General features: G+C 42.2%; 1 pseudogene; it reads right to left on the minus strand.

The window, feature by feature from the left end:
- Positions 1-10,396: 10,396 nt before the first annotated feature.
- On the minus strand, positions 10,397-11,001 carry LOC138078660 (cytohesin-2-like; annotated as a pseudogene).
- Positions 11,002-19,005: the final 8,004 nt, after the last annotated feature.

Genomic DNA, 19,005 nt, shown 5'->3' on the forward strand with positions numbered 1-19,005 from the left:
CTAAGATCATGGCATCTGGCCCCATTACTTCATGGCAAATAGATGAGGAAAGTGGAAACAGTGGCTGACTTTATTTTTCTGGGCTCCAAAATCACTGCAGATGGTGACTGCAACCATGAAATTAAAAAATGCTTACTCCTTGGAAGGAAAGTTATGACCAACCTAGACAGCATATTAAAAAGCAGAGACATTACTTTGCCAACAAAGGTCCGTCTAGTCAAGGCTATGGTCTTTCCAGTGGTCATGTATGGATGTGAGAGTTGGACTATAAAGAAAGCTGAGTGCCGAAGAATTGATGCTTTTGAACTGTGGTGTTGGAGAAGACTTGAGAGTCCCTTGGACTGCGAGGAGATCCAACCAGTCCATTCTAAAGATCAGTCCTGGGTGTTCATTGGAAGGACTGATGTTGAAGCTGAAACTCCAATACTTTGGCCACCTGATACAAAGAGCTAACTCATTGGAAAAGACCCTGATGCTGGGAAAGATTGAGGGCAGGAGGAAAAGGGGACAACAGAGGATGAGATGGTTGGATGGCATCCCTGACTCAGTGGACATGGGTTTGGGTGGACTTCAGGAGTTGGTAATGGACAGGGAGGCCTGGTGTGCTGCGGTTCATGGGGTCGCAAACAGTCAGACACGACTGAGCGACTGAACTGAACTACCAGGGAAACCCAGAAAGGAAGAAGGGGTAGTAAGGCAAAAAGGCTGATCTCTGGCATACCTCAAAGATATTGTGGGTTCAGTTCCATACCATCACACAATACAGTGAGTCATGATTTTTTTTTCTAGTGCATTTAAAAGTGATGTAGGACTTACCAGTTTTTTGTGTGTTTTTTTTTTTTAACTGGTGGAAGTCTTGATGGCTACCGACTGATAAAGTGGGAGTTTCTGAAGATTTGAGAGTAACTTTTTTTTTTATGGCCATGCCATTTGGTTCAAAGTTGGTGTGTAGGTTGCATTCACAACTTGGCCAATTGTTTGGTGTAATTTAGGCCTAGTTTCAGCCTATTTCTGCTTTTGACATGGCTTCCTCACTAAGTTTAATTATTTCTAGCTCTTGTTTTAAAATAAGAGACGTGAATCTCTTCCTTTCACTTGAACACTTAAGAGGCCATTGTTTGGCTATTAATTAAGCCTAATTTCAGTATCCTTGTGTCTCAGGAAATAGGGAAGCTTGAGGGGAGAGAGAGAAAGAGAGATGGCTGGTCAGTAAAACAGGCAAAACACATTTATAGAGTCCACCATCTTATATGGGCATGGTTCATGATGTCCTAAAACAATTACAGTGGTAATATCAAAGATCACAGATCACCATAAAAAATATAGTAGTTTAAAAGTTTGAAATATTTTGAGAGTTACCAAAATGTGAGGTAGACATGAAGGGAGCAAGTGCTGTTGGCAAAGTGGCGCCAATAGACCCCTTGACACAGGGTTGCCACAAACCTTCAACTTGTAAAAAACACAGTGTCTGCAAAGCAAATAAAACTAGGAATGCCTATAATTCCTTCAACCATTTTTTATCTACTACCCTTAAAATGTACAACTAACCTCCTCTGCTACAGAATGATTAAATTTTTAGTTCTCAAATTAGAGGATGTATAGTTTGGATAAAACTTTTAAAGAAGAATTGTTCCTTCCTATTCTCAAACTGATTCAATACTTATGTTCAAATATTCAATAGGCCACATATCAGTGAAATCTCAAGTAATCTCTGCTTCCATCTGTAACAGTAGACCTAATACTCCCAAAACATATTTAGGATGGTTGGAAGCATTTGATAAGAATTTGAAATTGGCACAGGCTATTTACTGAATCACCCTTCTGATTTAAAATAAAAACAAAGTATTTCCCTGGTGTTACAGTGGATAAGAACCTGCTGCCAATGCAGGGGACAGGGGTTGGATCCCTGGTCCAGGAAGATTCCACATGCCATGGAGCAACTAAGTCCATGTGCTGCAACTACTGAGCCCACACACTGCAATGAGAGAAGCCACTGCACTGACAAGCCCACACATCGCAAAAAAGAGTAGCCGCTACTCGCTGAAGCTAGAGAAAGTCTGTGCTCAGCAACAAAGACCCAGCGCAACCAAAAATACATACAATAAACATAAAAAATGAGGACCTTCCTGGTGGCACAGTGGGTAAGAGTCCTCCTGCCAATGCAGGGGACCCAGGTTCGATCCCTGGTCCTGGAGGGTTCCACGCGCCTCAGAGCAACTACGCCCATGTGCCACACCTACTCAGCCCACATGCTACAGCAACAGAAGACCGCATGCCTAGAGCCTGTGCTCCAGAGCAAGAGCCCACTGCAATGAGAAGCCCAGGCACTACAACTAGAGAAAGCCTGGATCCAGCAGTGAAGACCTAATGCAATCAATGGTAAAAATAAACATTTTTTTTTAATGAAAAATGAAAAGCTTCCTAATGGGCCATTTATTTACTTAGCTAGTTTTCACGTTTCAACCACTCACTTAAATTTATCTTCTTTAGTTTTGGCTGCACTGGGTCTTCACTGCTGCACAGGCTTTTCCCCAGTTGCCGGAGCGGGGGCTGCTCTCTAGCTGCGGTTCGCGGGCAGAAGCCGCTGCAGAGGCTTCTCATGATGCAGACCCCTGGCTCTAGGCTGTATGGGCTCAGTAGCTGTGGCTCAGGGGCTTAGTGGGATGCTCCCTGATCAGGGGTTGAACCTGTGTCTCCTGTGCAGCATTGGGGCTCTTCATTCCCCAACCTGGGATCAAACCCATGCCTCTGTGCATTGGGAGACACACTTTTAACCACTGGGCCAACAGGGAAATCCCCAAAATTGATTTTTTTAATTCCTATACATGAGTTCCTACTCTTAACATACATTTATAACATGCCAAAAAAGTTAGTGTTCTGCAAATTTAAAACTTTAAATAAAATTGTATTGTATATTACATATTGTCATGCAAATTGCTTTTCAACTTACTTTCCCAAATTTATCTATGATGATAGATGTATTCATTCCCTTCCCAGTCCACTGTCATCTTCCTTTTATCTCTACTTCTCCAGGAACTGTTTCTCATCCAGGGCACCTAGATGCTAAGTCCAGTGGACGGACACTTCATGCATGGCTGCATTTGTCTTTCTTCAAATTAGCTTTCTTAACATTATCTAGCCTGTCAAAATTTTCCCTTATGTATTTCCTGCTAATACAGTTAATGAATGACACATCTATTCATTCAGTCATGTTAAAAGAAAAAGGAATTCCCAGGTGGTCCAGTAGTTAGGACTCGACATCCTCACTGCCGAGGGCATGGGCTCAATTCCTAGTTGGGGAATTAACATCCTGCAAGCCATGCAGTGCAGCCAAAAATTAATTTGAAAAGAAAAAGTAACCTGGTCTTTGCAACAAATTGTGTCAGGAAAACTAGATATCCACATGCAAAAGAATGAAGCTGGACCCTTATTTTACCCTATATACAAAAATTAACTACAAGGAATTCCCTGGCAGTCTAGTGGTTAAGAGTCAGCACTTTAACTGCTATGAGCCTAGGTTCAGTCCCCTGGTCAGGGAACTAAGATCCCACAAGCCTCCTGGTGTGGCCAAATATATATATAAAAAATAAACAATAACTACAAATGGATTAAGATCTAAATGTAAGACTTAAAATGATAGAACTCTCAGAAGAAAATGGGGGGAACTCTTGATGTTCTTGGATTTGGCAATGATTTATCAAACAACAAAAGCACAAGCAACAAAAGAAAATATTAGATAAATTAGATTTCACCAAAATTTAAAACTTCTCTGTATCAAAGGACACAAATCAACAGAGAAAAAAAGACAACTCAGAAGTTGGGGAAAAGTACCTGCAAATGACAATTTTGGGGTTATAATAGCTTAATATCTACAATGTACAAATAACTACAACTTAGTGGGCAAAGGACTTGACTAGACATTTCTCCAAAGAGGTTATTCAAATAACCAATAAGCAAATGAAAAGATATTCAACATCACAAATCATTCAGTTCAGTTCAGTTCAGTCGCTCAGACATGTTCGACTCTTTGCGACCCCATGAATCGCAGCACGCCAGGCCTCCCTGTCCATCACCAACTCCTGGAGTTCATTCAAATTCACATCCATCGAGTCCGTGAATGCCATCCAGCCATCTCATCCTCGGTCGGCCCCTTCTCCTGCCCCCAGTCCCTCCCACCATCAGAGTCTTTTCCAATGAGTCAACTCTTCAGAGGTGGCCAAAGTACTGGAGTTTCAGCTTTAGCATCATTCCTTCCAAAGAAATCCCAGGACTGATCTCCTTCAGAATGGACTGGTTGGATCTCTTTGCAGTCCAAGGGACTCTCAAAAGTCTTCTCCAACACCACATTTCAAAAGCATCAATTCTTCGGCGCTCAGCTTTCTTCACAGTCCAACTCTCACATCCATACATGACCACTGGAAAAACCATAGCCTTGACTAGACAGACCTTTGTTGGCAAAGTAATGTCTCTGCTTTTGAATACGCTATCTAGGTTGGTCATAACTTTCCTTCCAAGGAGTAAGTGTCTTTTAATTTCATGGCTGCAGTCACTATCTGCAGTGATTTTGGAGCCCCCAAAAATGAAGTCTGACACTGTTTCCACTGTTTCCCCATCTATTTCCCATGAAGTGATGTGACCAGATGCCATGATCTTCGTTTTCTGAATGTTGGGCTTTAAGCCAGCTTTTTCACTCTCCTCTTTCACTTTCATCAAGAGGCTTTTTAGTTAGTTCCTCTTCACTTTCTGCCATAAGGGTGGTGTCATCTGCATATCTGAGGTTATTATTTCTCCCGGCAATCTTGATTCCAGCTTGTGCTTCTTCCAGCCCAGCGTTTCTCATGATGTACTCTGCATATAAGTTAAATAAGCAGGGTGACAATATACAACCTTGACGTACTCCTTCTCCTATTTGGAACCAGTCTGTTATTCCATGTCCAGTTCTAACTGTTGCCTCCTGACCTGCATATAGGGGGAAATGCAAATCAAAACTACAGTGAGATACCACCTCACAAGCATTAGAATGGCTACTATCAAAAAATAAAATGGATGACAAGTGTTGGTGAGGATGTGAAGAATGGAAACACCTGTGCTCTGTTGATGGGACTATACAGTACTTCAGCTGCTACAGAAAATGGTATGGCAATTCTCAAAAAATCAAAAATAGAATATGTGATCTAGCAGTTCCACTCTGGGTATATACTCCAGTCAAAATCAGGACCTTGGAGACTTCTATACACCCATGCAGCATTATTCACAATAGTCAAAATGAAGAAACAACCTAAGTGTCTCTTGGAGATGAAGGAAAAAGCAAAATGCAGCATATACGTATAATGGAATATTATTCTACCTTAAAAGGAAGGAAGTCTGATACACGCTATAAGAGTATACCTCGACATTAAGTGAAATAAGCCAGTCAAAAAAGACAAATATTAATGCATATTATTTCACTTATATGAAGTACCTAGATTAGTAAAATTCACAAAAACAGAAAACAAAACGGTGGTTGCCAGAGGTTGGGGGAGAAAGGAAGGAAGAAGTAGTGTTTAATGGGTACAGAAGTTTAGGTGAGGAATATGAAAAAGTTCTGGAGATGGATCTATTTCTGCTTTATTGACTATGCCAAAGCCTTTGACTGTGTGGATCACAATAAACTGTGGAAAATTCTGACAGAGATGGGAATACCAGACCACCTAACCTGCCTCTTGAGAAATCTGTATGCAGGTCAGGAAGCAACAGTTAGAACTGGACAGGGAACAACAGACTGGTTCCAAATAGGAAAAGGAGCACGTCAAGGCTGTATATTGTCACCCTGCTTATTTAACTTCTATGCCGAGTACATCATGAGAAATGCTGGGCTGGAAGAAGTACAAGCTGGAATCAAGATTGCCGGGAGAAATAATAACCTGATATGCAGATGGCACCCTTATGGCAGAAAGTGAAGAGGAACTGAATACTCTCTTGATGAAAGTGAAAGAGGAGAGTGAAAAAGCTGGCTTAAAGCCCAACATTCAGAAAACGAAGATCATGGCATCTGGTCACATCACTTCATGGGAAATAGATGGGGAAACAGTAGAAACAGTGTCAGACTTCATTTTGGGGGGCTTCAAAATCACTGCAGATGGTGACTGCAGCCATGAAATTAAAAGACGCTTACTCCTTGGAAGGAAAGTTATGACCAAACTAGATAGCATATTAGAAAGCAGAGACACTACTTTGCCAACAAAGGTCCGTCTAGTCAAGGCTATTGTTTTTCCAGTGGTCATGTATGGATGTGAGAGTTGGACTATAAAGAAAGCTAAGCGCCAAAGAATTGATGCCTTTGAACTGTGGTGTTGGAGAAGACTCTTGAGAGTCCCTTGGACTGCAAAGAGATCCAACCAGTCCATTCTAAAGGAGATCAGTCCAGGGTGTTCTTTGGAAGGACTGATGTTGAAGCTGAAACTCCAATACTTTGGCCACCTCATGCGAAGAGTTGACTCATTGGAAAAGACTCTGATGCTGGGAGGGATTGGGGGCAGGAGGAGAAGGGGCCGACAGAGGATGAGATGGCTGGATGGCATTCACGGACTCGATGGATGTGAATTTGAATGAACTCCAGGAGTTGGTGATGGACAGGGAGGCCTGGCGCGCTGCGATTCATGGGGTCGCAGAGTCGGACACGACTGAGCGACTGAACTGAACTGAACTGAATGTTGCACAATGACAAGAGCAGAATCCCACTGAACTGTACATTTTAAAAAATGATTAAAAAGGTAAATTTTATCTTCTTATTTTTTTAAAAGAAAAGTCTTGTCATCCTAACCTTGTCAGTTTCCTGTTGATGTAGGTTGCTTCCATGTCTTGGCTATTGTAAACAGTGCTGTTATGAACACTAGGGTGCGTGTATTTTTTTTAAACAATCATTCTAAAAATGTTATTATTTTTGGCTGTGCTGATCTTCATTGCTACATGTGGGCTTTCTCTAGTTGCAGCAAGTGGGAGCTACTCTTTGCTGTGGTGCATGAGCTCCTCTCGCTGCAGAGTACAGGCTCTAGAGTGCGTGGGCTCAGTGGATACAGCACACAGGCTTAGCACACGTGGCACATGGGATCTTCCCAGACTAGGGATGAACCCATGTCCCCTACATTGGCAGTCATTTTTTTTAAATAATACTTTTGTTCTTATTTATGGCTGTGGTGGGTCTTTATTACTGCACGTGGGCTTTCTCTAGTGTGAGGTGGCAACTAGCAATATTGAGCATCTTTCCATGTGGCTGTGGACCATCTGTATGTCTTCTTTGGGGAATGCCTGTTTAGGTTTTCTGCCCATTGTTTTGATTAGGTTGTGTTTTTGATACTGAGTTGTATGAGCTGTTTGTATATTTTGGAATTTAACCCATTGTTGGCAGCATCATTTGCAATATTACAATTGTGGTGAGTGGAACTCTTCGTTGTGTATGAGCTTCTCATTGCTGTGGCTTCTCTTTTGAAGAGAATGGCTCTAGGCACAAGGATTTCAATAGCTGCCACACACAGGCTCAGAGGTTGCAGCTCATGGGCCCTAGAGCATAATCTCAGTAGTTGTGGCGCTTGGGCTTAGTTGCTCTGCGGCATGTGGAATCTTCCCCAACCAGGGTTTGAACTTGTCTCTTGCACTGGCAGGCAGATTCTTTACCACTGAGCCACCAAGGAGGCCCTTATGTTAATTTTTGATTGAGTACTCTGACATGAATATTACTTTGCTGGATTCTGGATATTTTTGTATTTCTATAAACACTCTTGAGATTTTTTTCTGAGGTGCAGTTAAATGACTTGCAAACAGTTTGATTCTTTCAGGTCTTACTTTTAAACTTTGTTAGATGAGGCCAGGGCAAAATTTGATCTAGGGCTAATTTTTCCCCAGTACTGAGGCAAACTCTTCTAAATACACTTAGTCATTTATGAGATTTTCTACCCTGGCTAGTGGGAATAAGCATTATTCCTGATCTTATCTTACATTCAAAGATAAGTAGCTCCCTCTTTGTTTCAGGTGGTTCTTTCCCCACTCTAAAGGTTCTTTCCTCATGTTTATGCACTAAACAATACTAAGGAAAAGACCTAAGAGGGAACCCCTAAAGATTTCTAGAAATCTCTCAGTGTGTATCTCTCTCTTTTCTGATACTTTACCCCGTGATACCTTGGCCTCCATCTCATTTCAGTTCAATTCAGTCACTCAGTGTGTCACTCACTTCCCTGTCCATCACTATCCCCCAGAGCTTGCTTAAACTCATGTCCATCGAGGCAGTGATGCCATCCAACTGTCTCATCCTCTGTCGTCCCCTTCTCCTCATGCCTTCAATCTTTCCCAACATCAGGGTCTTTTCCAGTAAGTCAGTTCTTTGAATTAGGTGGCCAAAATATTGGAACTTCAGCTTCAGCATCAACTCCTTCCAATGAATATCCAGGACTGATTTCCTTTAGGATGGACTGGTTTGATCTCCTTGCAGTCCAAGGGACTCTCAAGAGTCTTTTCCAATACCATAGTTCAAAAGCATCAATTCTCAAAAGCATCAATTTACTCATCCACCTCCTTTACTCAAGGTAATGTCCAGGCTCCTCCTAGATTCTTCCTCCTTGTGCCATGACCTGGAACTTCTCTCTAGACATTAAACTGAGACAATCATAGGGTTCATGTCATTGGTCTGTCATTTTTAAGTAATCACTAGCCTTTGGAGAAGGCAGTGGCACTCCACTCCAGTACTCCTGCCTGGAAAATCCCATGGACAGAGGAGCCTGGAAGGCTGCAGTCCATAGGGTCCCTGGACTTCACTTTCACTTTTCACTTTCATGCATTGGAGAAGGAAATGGCAACCCACTCCAGTATTCTTGCCTAGAGAATCCCAGGGATGGGGGAGCCTGGTGGGCTGCCATCTCTGGGGTCACACAGAGTCGGACACGACCAAAGCAACTTAGCAGCAGCAGCAGCCTTTGTTACCTGATGTTCAATGTCTTGAAAACAATCATTTCATATATAGTATAGTATGATTAGATTAGATCCCTGTTACTTTATGTTGGCCAGAGCAGTAGTCCTGGCAATTTTCTTGCATAGCTCCTTCCTCATTAGCAGTCTGTGGTGGTTTCCCAGGTGCCTATTGCTAAAACAGAGAAAAGATATTGATTTCTATATGTTTGCCTTTATAAGAGGTTGTCTCTGAGTGGAAATGGGGAGTCAGGCTGTTGGGGCTGGTTATTTTGTCATAACATATAGGATTGAATGACTCTTTTAAACCACATTCTTCTGTAATTTTGATAAAAATTACACAATAAATGGTAATGGGGCATCCCAACTAGTTTATGATTTAAACATTACTGTAGTGTTTTACCATTTAGGATAATATTTGCAATTTGTTTGGATATAACATAGCTTTTATTTAAATTTTTTCCTTGAATTCTTATTTACTTAGATTTATTATTTATATTGTTATGCATAAACACTGACTTGTGAAAAGTTTTTCTGCTTGCATTAATAATAATCCTAATATAATCATAATAAATTATAGTAATTGGTTTCCTTAATATTAAACCACCCCTGCATTCCAAAAATAATCTTGAGTTAGTTGTAGAGTATTATTCTTTTGCACACTGACGGATTCTCTTCGCTAATGTGTTATTTAGAATAACCACCCCACCAAGTAGGAACTCTCCTACTTTTATTTGTTTATTGTTTGATGTTTAAATAATTAATAATTACTAACTGCATGTTGATTACAAATCAGAGCGAGGTGCTAGGATGAACAGTTTTCTAAATAGGACACCAGGATCCACACTTGCAGGGCCCAGTCAGCCACTGGGGTAGGCAGTTCTGTACTAAATAATGAGTGGGTACAAAGGGGCAGGGCTCTTATTGGTTTTTGTTAACAGAAATCCACTTCTTCCTTGCCACCAACAACTCTGGAAGGGGCCCATGTTCACAGCTGCCTGAATGGACTGGATCCTCTGGTCCACTTCCGCATAGGGCCAAGATCAAGCACACCACGTGGTTTCCCTCAGCCATCCAACTGTCTGTCTCTGTTTTGCAGACTTTGATGAGCTCCTCCTTGTTATTGCGGATATAAAGCTCAAAGTAGTCACATTTCTGGCTGTTACCTATCTCTGATGCTCATATGCTTCAGGGGGATGACTCCTCTGGACTCTTTATCCATCATGTATTCAAAATAGTAGAGGCAATTGTCTCTGAGGATTAACCAGTGCTGCTTCCACATTTTCACCTGGCCCCCTTCCCCCGCCCCAGTTTAAGGAGTCAGCCTCAGGGCACTGGTTGAAGAATTTCTGATTATCATTCCTGATCATCCTCAGGCTCTTGAAGGGCTCATTTTGGGTGGTCCTAGAAGTTCCAGATCAGCTCCTTAGGCAGATCCCACCCTACTTGCTGTGCTGGTTCATAGCCACAAAATGCTCCAGGCCTGGCTTGTTCTAGCATTATCTCTGGTGAAGGACAGTACATAGCAGGCATCTGTGGACTTGATAATCCCAGGGTGGCATCTGCAGTATCCACAGGCAAAGGCTTCCATCGTCTGATCAATCTTCTGGTCCTCTCTGGGGAGACAGTAAGCTCCATAGAAATTGCCTGAGGGCCTCAACAGTCATGGAGATCCATGAAGGTATGGAGCATTGGTAGGTTCAGCTCTTCCCTCTCCCCTAAGTAGTCCCCGTGACTGTCTTGTTCAGGCCCTTGCCCTTGAACAGGAAACAAGAAGTGACTCCTTGGGGGTGTGCACTGGGGAAGTTTGTTCTCTACCAAGAACTTGATCCCCCTTCTTGGGGTCCTTGCTGAAGTTCTTTCTAACTATTGCCATGTTCTGCTCCTGTTGCAAGGACTCACTGCCCTCAGTGGCCTCCAGGCACCCTCCCTCATGGCTTCACTGAGCTCCGACCACAGGTGGTGGATCTCCAGCAGCAGCTTCTGTGTCAACAATGAGGCATTCTCCAGCTCCATCTGTTCCTCAGGAATTCAGTCTGGGTGCTCATAGACACTATCCTCCATGGCTGCCAAGTCCCCACAGGCAGGGCTGGATCCAATTTCACCTGTGGGCCCAGGTCAGCCAGTCAAATGCCTTGAAGGCTGTTGCCACTGCCTAAACAAGGGAAAAGAAAACTAAAACACAAAAGGAGTAGCAGGATAGTGGAGACACTAGAATAGCTGCCTCATAATAAAACAGGTTCCTGACATTGTACAGGAGGCGGTGATCAAAACCATCCCCAAAGAAAAGAAATGCAAAAAGGCAAAGTGGTTGTCTGAGGAGGCCTCACAAATATCTGAGACAAGAAGAGAAGCAAAGGCAAAGGAGAAAAGGAAAGATATACCCATCTGAATGCAGAGTTCTAAAGTAGTAAGGACAGACAAGAAAGTCTTCCTCAGTGATCAATGCAAAGAAACAGAGGAAAACAATAGAAGGGGAAAGATTAGAAGTCTCTTCAAGAAAATTAGAGATATGAAGGGAATACTTCATGCAAAGATGGGCACAATAAAAGACTGAAATGGTATGGACCTAACAGAAGCAGAAGATATTAAGAAGAGGTGGCAAGAATACACAGAATTATACAAAAAATTCCTAATGACCCATCTAACTATGATGGTGTGATCACTCACTTAGAGCCAGACATTCCTGGAAGGAGAAGTCAAGTGAGTCTTAGGAAGCATCACTATGAACAAAGCTAGTGGAGGTGCTGGAATTCCAGTTGATCTATTTCAAATCCTAAAAGATGATGCTGTGAAAGTGCTGCACTCAATATGCCAACAAATTTGGAAAACTCAGCAGTGGCCACAGGACTGGAAAAGGTCAGTTTTCATTCCAATCCCCAAAAAAGGCAATGCCAAAAAATATTCAAATTAACACACAATTGCACTCATCTCACACACTAGCAAAGTAATGCTCAAAATTCTCCAAGCTTAAACAGTACGTGAACTGAGAACTTCCAGATATTCAGGCTGGATTTAGAAAAGGCAGAGGAACCAGAGATCAAATTGCCAATATCTGTTGGATCATTGAAAAAGTAAGAGAGTTCCAGAAAAACATCTATTTCTACTTTATTGACTACACTAAAGCCTTTGACTGTGTGGATCACAATAAACTGTGGAAAATTCTTAAAGAGATGGGAATACCAGACCACCTTACCTGCCTCCTGAGAAATCTGTATGCAGGTCAAGAAGCAATAGTTAGAACCGGGCAGGGAATAATGGACTGGTTCCAAATTGGGAAAGGAGTACATCAAGGCTGTATATTGTTAGCCTGCTTATTTAACTTATGTGCAGAGCACATCATGTGAAATGCCAGGCTGGATGAAGCACAAGCTGGAATCAGGGAGAAATATCAATAACCTCAGATATGCAGATGACACCACCCTTATGGCAGAAAGCGAAGAGGAACTAAAGAGCCTCTTGATGAAAGTGAAAGAGGAGAGTGAAAAAATGGGCTTAAATCTCAACATTCAAAAAACTAAGATCATGGCATCTGGTCCCATCACTTCATGGCAAATAGATGAGGAAACAATGAGAGACTTTTATTTTCTTGGGCTCCAAAATCACTGCAGATGGTGACTACAGCCAGAACATTAAAGGCGCTTGCTCCTTGGAAGAAAAGCTATGACAAACTTAGACAGCATATTAAAAAGCAGAGACATTACTTTGCCGACAAACGTCGGTCTAGTTAAAGCTATGGTTTTCCCAGTAGTCATGTATGGATATGAGAGTTGGACTATAAAGAAAGCTGAGTGCAGAAGAATTGATGCTTTTGAACTGTGGAATTGGAGAAGACTCTTGAGAATCCCTCTGACTGCAGGGAGATTAAACCAGTCAATCCAAAAAGGAAATCAACCCTGAATTCATTGGAAGGACTGATATTGAAGCTGAAGCTCCAATACTTTGGCCACCTGATGCGAAGAACTCACTCATTGGAAAAGACCATCATCTTGGGAAAGACTGAAGGCAGGAGAAGGGGATGACAAAGGATGAGATGTTTGGATGGCATCATCAACTCGATGGACATGAGTTTAAGCAAGTTCCAGGAGTTGATGATAGACAGGGACGCCTGGTGTGTGCAGTCCATGGGGTGACAAAGAGTTGGACACTACTGAACACATGAACTGAACAAAAAGAACATAAGTTTATAAGTCAGAAAATAACATCTTAGTATTGTGAAAATGGGCTTCCCAGATGGCTCAGTGATATAGAATCCCCTCCCAATGCAGGAGACATAGGAGACAGGGGTTTGATTCCTGGGTCAGGAAAATCCACTGGCAAAGGAAATGGCAACTCCCTCCAGTATTCTTGCCTGGAAAATTTCATGAACAGAGGAGCCTGGCAGGCTACAGCCCATGGGGTCACAAAGAGTTGAACAAAACTGAGCAAATGAGTACACACAAAATTATGTTGTGAAAATAAAGGGTGTGTGTGCCAAGTCACTTCAGTCATGTCTGACTCGTTGCGACCCTATGTACTATAGTCCACCAGGCTCCTCTGTTCATGGGATACTTTAGGCAAGAATACTGGAGTGGGTTGCCATGCCCTCCTCCAGGGCATCTTCCCAATCCAGGGATCGAACTTGCGTCTCTTATGTCTCCTGTATTGGCAGGTTAGTTCTTTACCACTAGCATCTCCCGGGTGGTACTAGTGATAAAATAAAGGGAAAATTAAGGGAAACTTCACTAAAATTGAGCAGCAAGACCAGAATAGGGAGCTTTCAGGCAGTGCCACGAAATATCAATACAGATCCCAGTACCAGGAACCTACTTTCCACTTCCAGAAGAAACTAACACTATTTCACTAAGGCAGCAGGAGGAAGAAAAATCTGGCCTGGCAACAGCCCAGCCAATGAGCCTGTCACGACTCAGCCAATGAAAAACCACAATACTTTGAACTCCTCTGTGTGTGTGTGTGTGTGTGTGTGTGTGTGTGTGTGTGTGTGTGTATGTTAGTCACTCAGTCATGTCCAACTCTTTACAGCCCCATGGACTGAAACCCACCATGCTCCTCTGTCCATGGAATTCTCCAGGCAGAGTATTGGAATGGGTTGCCATTTCCTTCTCCAGAAGATCTTCCTGACCCAGGGATCAAACCTAGGGTCTTCTGCACTGCAGGTGATGCTTTACTGCCCAAGCTACTATGGAAGCCCGTTTTTGAATTTTTTGAACTTTTAGTTTCCTCCAATGGACTTTTGTTTATAAGGTTCCTCCTGACTTCCCCTTCTCTTCTATAAAAGTTTCTTCTCCTTTGCTTTCACAGGACTTCCTTGTGATTCACATAGTTGAAAGAAAGTGAAAGTGAAAGTTGCTCAGTCATGTCCAACTATACAGTCCATGGAATTCTCCAGGCCAGAATACTGGAGTGGGTAGCCTATCCCTTCCCATAGTCGCATGTCCCAGTTGGCAGTTATTTTCTGCTTCCCTGGTGGCTAAGAAGGTAACGAGTCTGCCTGCAATGCAGGAGACTCAGGTTTGATCCCTGGGTCAGGAAGATCCCCTTGGAGAAGGAAATGGCAACCCACTCCAGTATTCTTGCCTAGAGAATCCCCATGGACAGCGGAACCTGGCTGGCTACAGTCCATGGGGTCACAAAGAGTCAGACAGGACTGAAGCAACTTAGCACACACAAACAAGCCAAAATAAAAAAATTTTTAAAAATCTAAGCACTGTGTTCCATGACCCCACCAATATTTGGCATGAAGTTTGAATCAAGATACATGCAGTAATACTACAAAATCAGGATGCTATTACCCTTAGAGTTACCAGGCAACCACAAATCCCCACTGAGTGTCAGGTTCCATCCCTAAGAACATAGGCTATAGGCTTTCCTTGATTTTAACTAATTTTTTTGTTTGTTTTATCATTTCGTGTACCATTACCAGTTCATGTAAGCATGGGGAGTGTTTTGAGTATTTTAGTTCATCCCTAGTACCACTATTTTCAACAATGAGAGCTCATATTTTAACATCCATTATTCCAACTAATAATCCATTAATGTCTCCAACAGAAGCTAATTTCTGACACTCAATAGTTTAATGTGCAAAATGTCTAATGCTGACCAGAATTAAGACAACTGAAGTAATTCTGGTAACCGTTATGGAGTATGAATTCCCTGTTAGAATGCCATCTACACTAGCAGTATAATTTTACCTTACATATCCATATTTTACTGTTTATATTTTAAACTATAGCTTTTGTAACACTGGATTCAAATACTAATTCTACTGCTTAAAATCTATGTAATATTGGACATGAATGTAATTTGATTCCATGGAGATTCAACTGAAGTGTAAAATGGGGATATAATCTCATAGAGTGATGAGCACTAAATAATGTATATGAAAAAGCATTATAAACTGTAATACAGTCTACAAATTACAGTAGAAACAGTGTCAGTCTTTATTTGAGGGGGCTCCAAAATCACCGCAGATGGTGACTGCAGCCATGAAATTAAAAGACACTCCTTGGAAGAAAAATTATGACCAACCTAGATAGCATATTCAAGAGCAGAGACATTACTTCGCCGACTAAGGTCCATCTAGTCAAGGATATGGTTTTTCCTGTGGTCATGTATGGATGTGAGAGTTGGACTGTGAAGAAGGCTGAGTGCCGAAGAATTGATGCTTTTGAACTGTGGTGTTGGAGAAGACTCCTGAGAGTCCCTTGGACTGCAAGAAGATCCAACCAGTCCATTCTGAAGGAGATCAACCCTGGGATTTCTTTGGAAGGAATGATGCTAAAGCTGAAACTCCAGTACTTTGGACACCTCATGCGAAGAGTTGACTCATTGGAAAAGACTCTGATGCTGGGAGAGATTGGGGGCAGGAGGAAAAGGGGATGACCGAGGATGAGATGGCTGGATGGCATCACGGACTCGACGGACATGAGTCTGGGTGAACTCCGGGAGATGGTGATGGACAGGGAGGCCTGGGGTGCTGTGATTCATGGGGTCGCAAAGAGTCGGACACAACTGAGCAAATGAACTGAACTGAACTGAACTGATATTATTTATAATAATACTATTTATAATAATTTTGGATAATAATATACCTAGTAGGGGTTAGGTTATGTTGAGATCCTTTGAAGATTTGTCCTTACATGGAACATTAGGTGACCTCTAATGCTCACCTATTATAAATATTACAGTTCAGATACTCTTTGTCTACAAAGACGGGAAAAAGCAAAATGAGTAAGTTATGGATCCTTAACCCAGAAGGCATTTCTTTTTCTTGGGAATGGTCTTGATCCCTGTCTCCTGTACAGTGTCACGAACCTCCATCCATAGTTCATCAGGCACTCTGTCTATCATATCTAGTCCCTTAAATCTATTTCTCACTTCCACTGTATAATCATAAGGGATTTTATTTACGTCATACCTGAATTCTTCCCTGGTGGCTCAGACGGTAAAGCCTCTGTCTACAATGCGGGAGACCCAGGTTCGAGCCCTGGGTCGGGAAGATACCCTGGAGAAGGAAATGGCAATCTACTCCAGTACTATTGCCTGGAAAATCCCATGGACAGAGGAGCCTGGCAGGCTGCAATCTATGGGGTCGCAAAGAGTCAGACACGACTGAATGACTTCACTTCACTTCACTTCACCTGAATTGTCTAGTGGTTCTTCCCTACTTTCTTCAATTTAAGTCTGAATTTGGTAATAAGGAGTTCATGATCTGAGCCACAGTTAGGTCCCACTCTTGTTTTTGCTAACTGTACAGAGCTTCTCCATCTTTGGCTGCAAAGAATATAATCAATCTGATTTCAGTGTTGACCATCTGGTGATGTCCATGTGTAGAGTCTTCTCTTGTGTTGTTGGAAGAGGGTGTTTGCTATGACCAGTGTGTTCTCTTGGCAAAACTCTATTAGCCTTTGCCCTGCTTCATTCTGTACCCCCAAGAGAAAAGAAATGCAAAAAAGCAAAATGGCTGTCTCTCAGGCCTTACAAATAGCTGTGAAAAGAAGAGAATCGAAAAGCGAAGGAAAAAGTGAAAGATATATCCATTTGACTGCAGAGATCCAAAGAATAGCAAGGAGAGATAAGAAAGCCTTCCTCAGTGATCAGTGCAAAGAAATAGAAAAAACAATAGAATGGGAAAGACTAGAGATCTCTTCAAGAAAATTAGAAATATCAAGGGAACATTTCATCCAAAGACAGGCTCAATAAAGGACAGAAATTATATGGACCTAACAGAAGCAGAAGATATTAAGAAGAGGTGGCAAGAATACACAGAAGAACTGTACAAAAAAGATCTTCACAACCCAGATAATCACAATGGTGTGATCACTCATGTAGAGCCAGACATCCTGGAATGTGAAGTCAAGTGGGCCTTAGGAAGCATCACTACGAGCAAAGCTAGTGGAGGTGATGGAATTCCAGTTGAGCTATTTCAAATCCTAAAAGATGATGCTGTGAAAGTGCTGCACTCAATATGTCAGTAAATTTGGAAAACTCAGCAGTGGCCACAGGACTGGAAAAGGTCATTTTTCATTCCAATCCCAAAGAAAGACAATGCCAAAGAATGCTCAAGCTACCGCACAACTGCACTCATCTCACACACTAGTAAAGTAATGCTCAAAATTCTCCAAGGCAGGCTTCAACAATACATGAACCGTGAACGTCCAGATGTTCAAGCTGATTTTAGAAAAGGCAGAGGAACCAGAGATCAAATTTCCAAGACCCACTGGATCATGGAAAAAGTAAGAGAGTTCCAGAAAAACATCTATTTCTGCTTTATTGACTATGCCAAAGCCTTTGACTGTGTGGATCGCAATAAACTGGAAAATTCTGAGAGAGATGGGAATACCAGATCACCTGACCTGCCTCCTGAGAAATCTGTAGGCAGGTCAGGAAGCAATAGTTAGAACTGGACAGGGAACAACAGACTGGTTCCAAATTGGGAAAGGAGTACATCAAGGCTGTATATTGTCACCCTGCTTATTTAACTTATATGTAGAATACATCATGAGAAACACTGGGCTAGATGAAGCACAAGCTGGAATCAAGATTGCCGGGAGAAATATCAATAACCTCAGATATTCAGATGACACCAACTTTATGGCAGAAAGTGAAGAACTAAAGAGCCTCTTGACGAAAGTGAAAGAGGAGAGTGAAAAAGTTGGCTTAAAGCTCAACATTCAGAAAACTAAGATCATGGCATCCAGTTCCATCACTTCATGGGAAGTAGATGGGGAAACAGTGGAAACAGTGTCAGACTTTATTTTGGGGGGCTCCAAAATCACTGCAGATGGTGACTGCAGCCATGAAATTAAGACACTTACTCCTTGGAAGCAAAGCTATGACCAACCTAGACAGCATATTAAAAATCAGAGACATTACTTTGCCAGCAAAGGTCTGTCTAGTCAAGGCTATGGTTTTTCCAGTAGTCATGTATGGTGTGAGAGTTGGATTATAAAGAAAGCTGAGTGCCAAAGAATTGATGCTTTTGAACTGTGGTGTTGGAGAAGACTTTTGAGAGTCCCTTGGTCTGCCAAGAGATCCAGCCAGTCTATCCTAAAGGAAATCACTCCTGAATATTCACTGGAAGGACTGATGTTGAAGCTGAAACTCCAATATTTTGGCCACCTAATGCGAAGAGCTGACTCATTTGAAAAGACCCTGATGCTGGTAAAGACTGATGGCAGAAAGAGAAGGGGATGACAGAGGATGAGATGGTTGGATGGCATCACCGTCTCAATGGACATGAGTTGGAGTAAACTCCAGGAGTTGGTGATGGACAGGGAGGCCTGGCGTGCTGCAATCCATGCGGTCACAAAGAGTCGGACATGACTGAGTGACTGAACTGAACAGAACCCAGAATGCTAAAATAATTTAGACTGGCACTGGGGTGGAACCCTCCCCTATGCTATTCCACTGGAAGATTTTCTACCAAATGAGGGTGGACAATAGATTTAATAACAATACCTGACATTCATCCAGTTTTTATTATCTGCTAGATCGTGTGATTAAGTACATTATTTTATTTAATCCCCACAATAATTCAACTAAGTAGCTATAGCTTTCAAGCTCACT

This window comes from Capricornis sumatraensis, chromosome 4 (assembly GCF_032405125.1).
Source record: "Capricornis sumatraensis isolate serow.1 chromosome 4, serow.2, whole genome shotgun sequence".
NCBI classification, from domain to species: domain Eukaryota; kingdom Metazoa; phylum Chordata; class Mammalia; order Artiodactyla; family Bovidae; genus Capricornis; species Capricornis sumatraensis.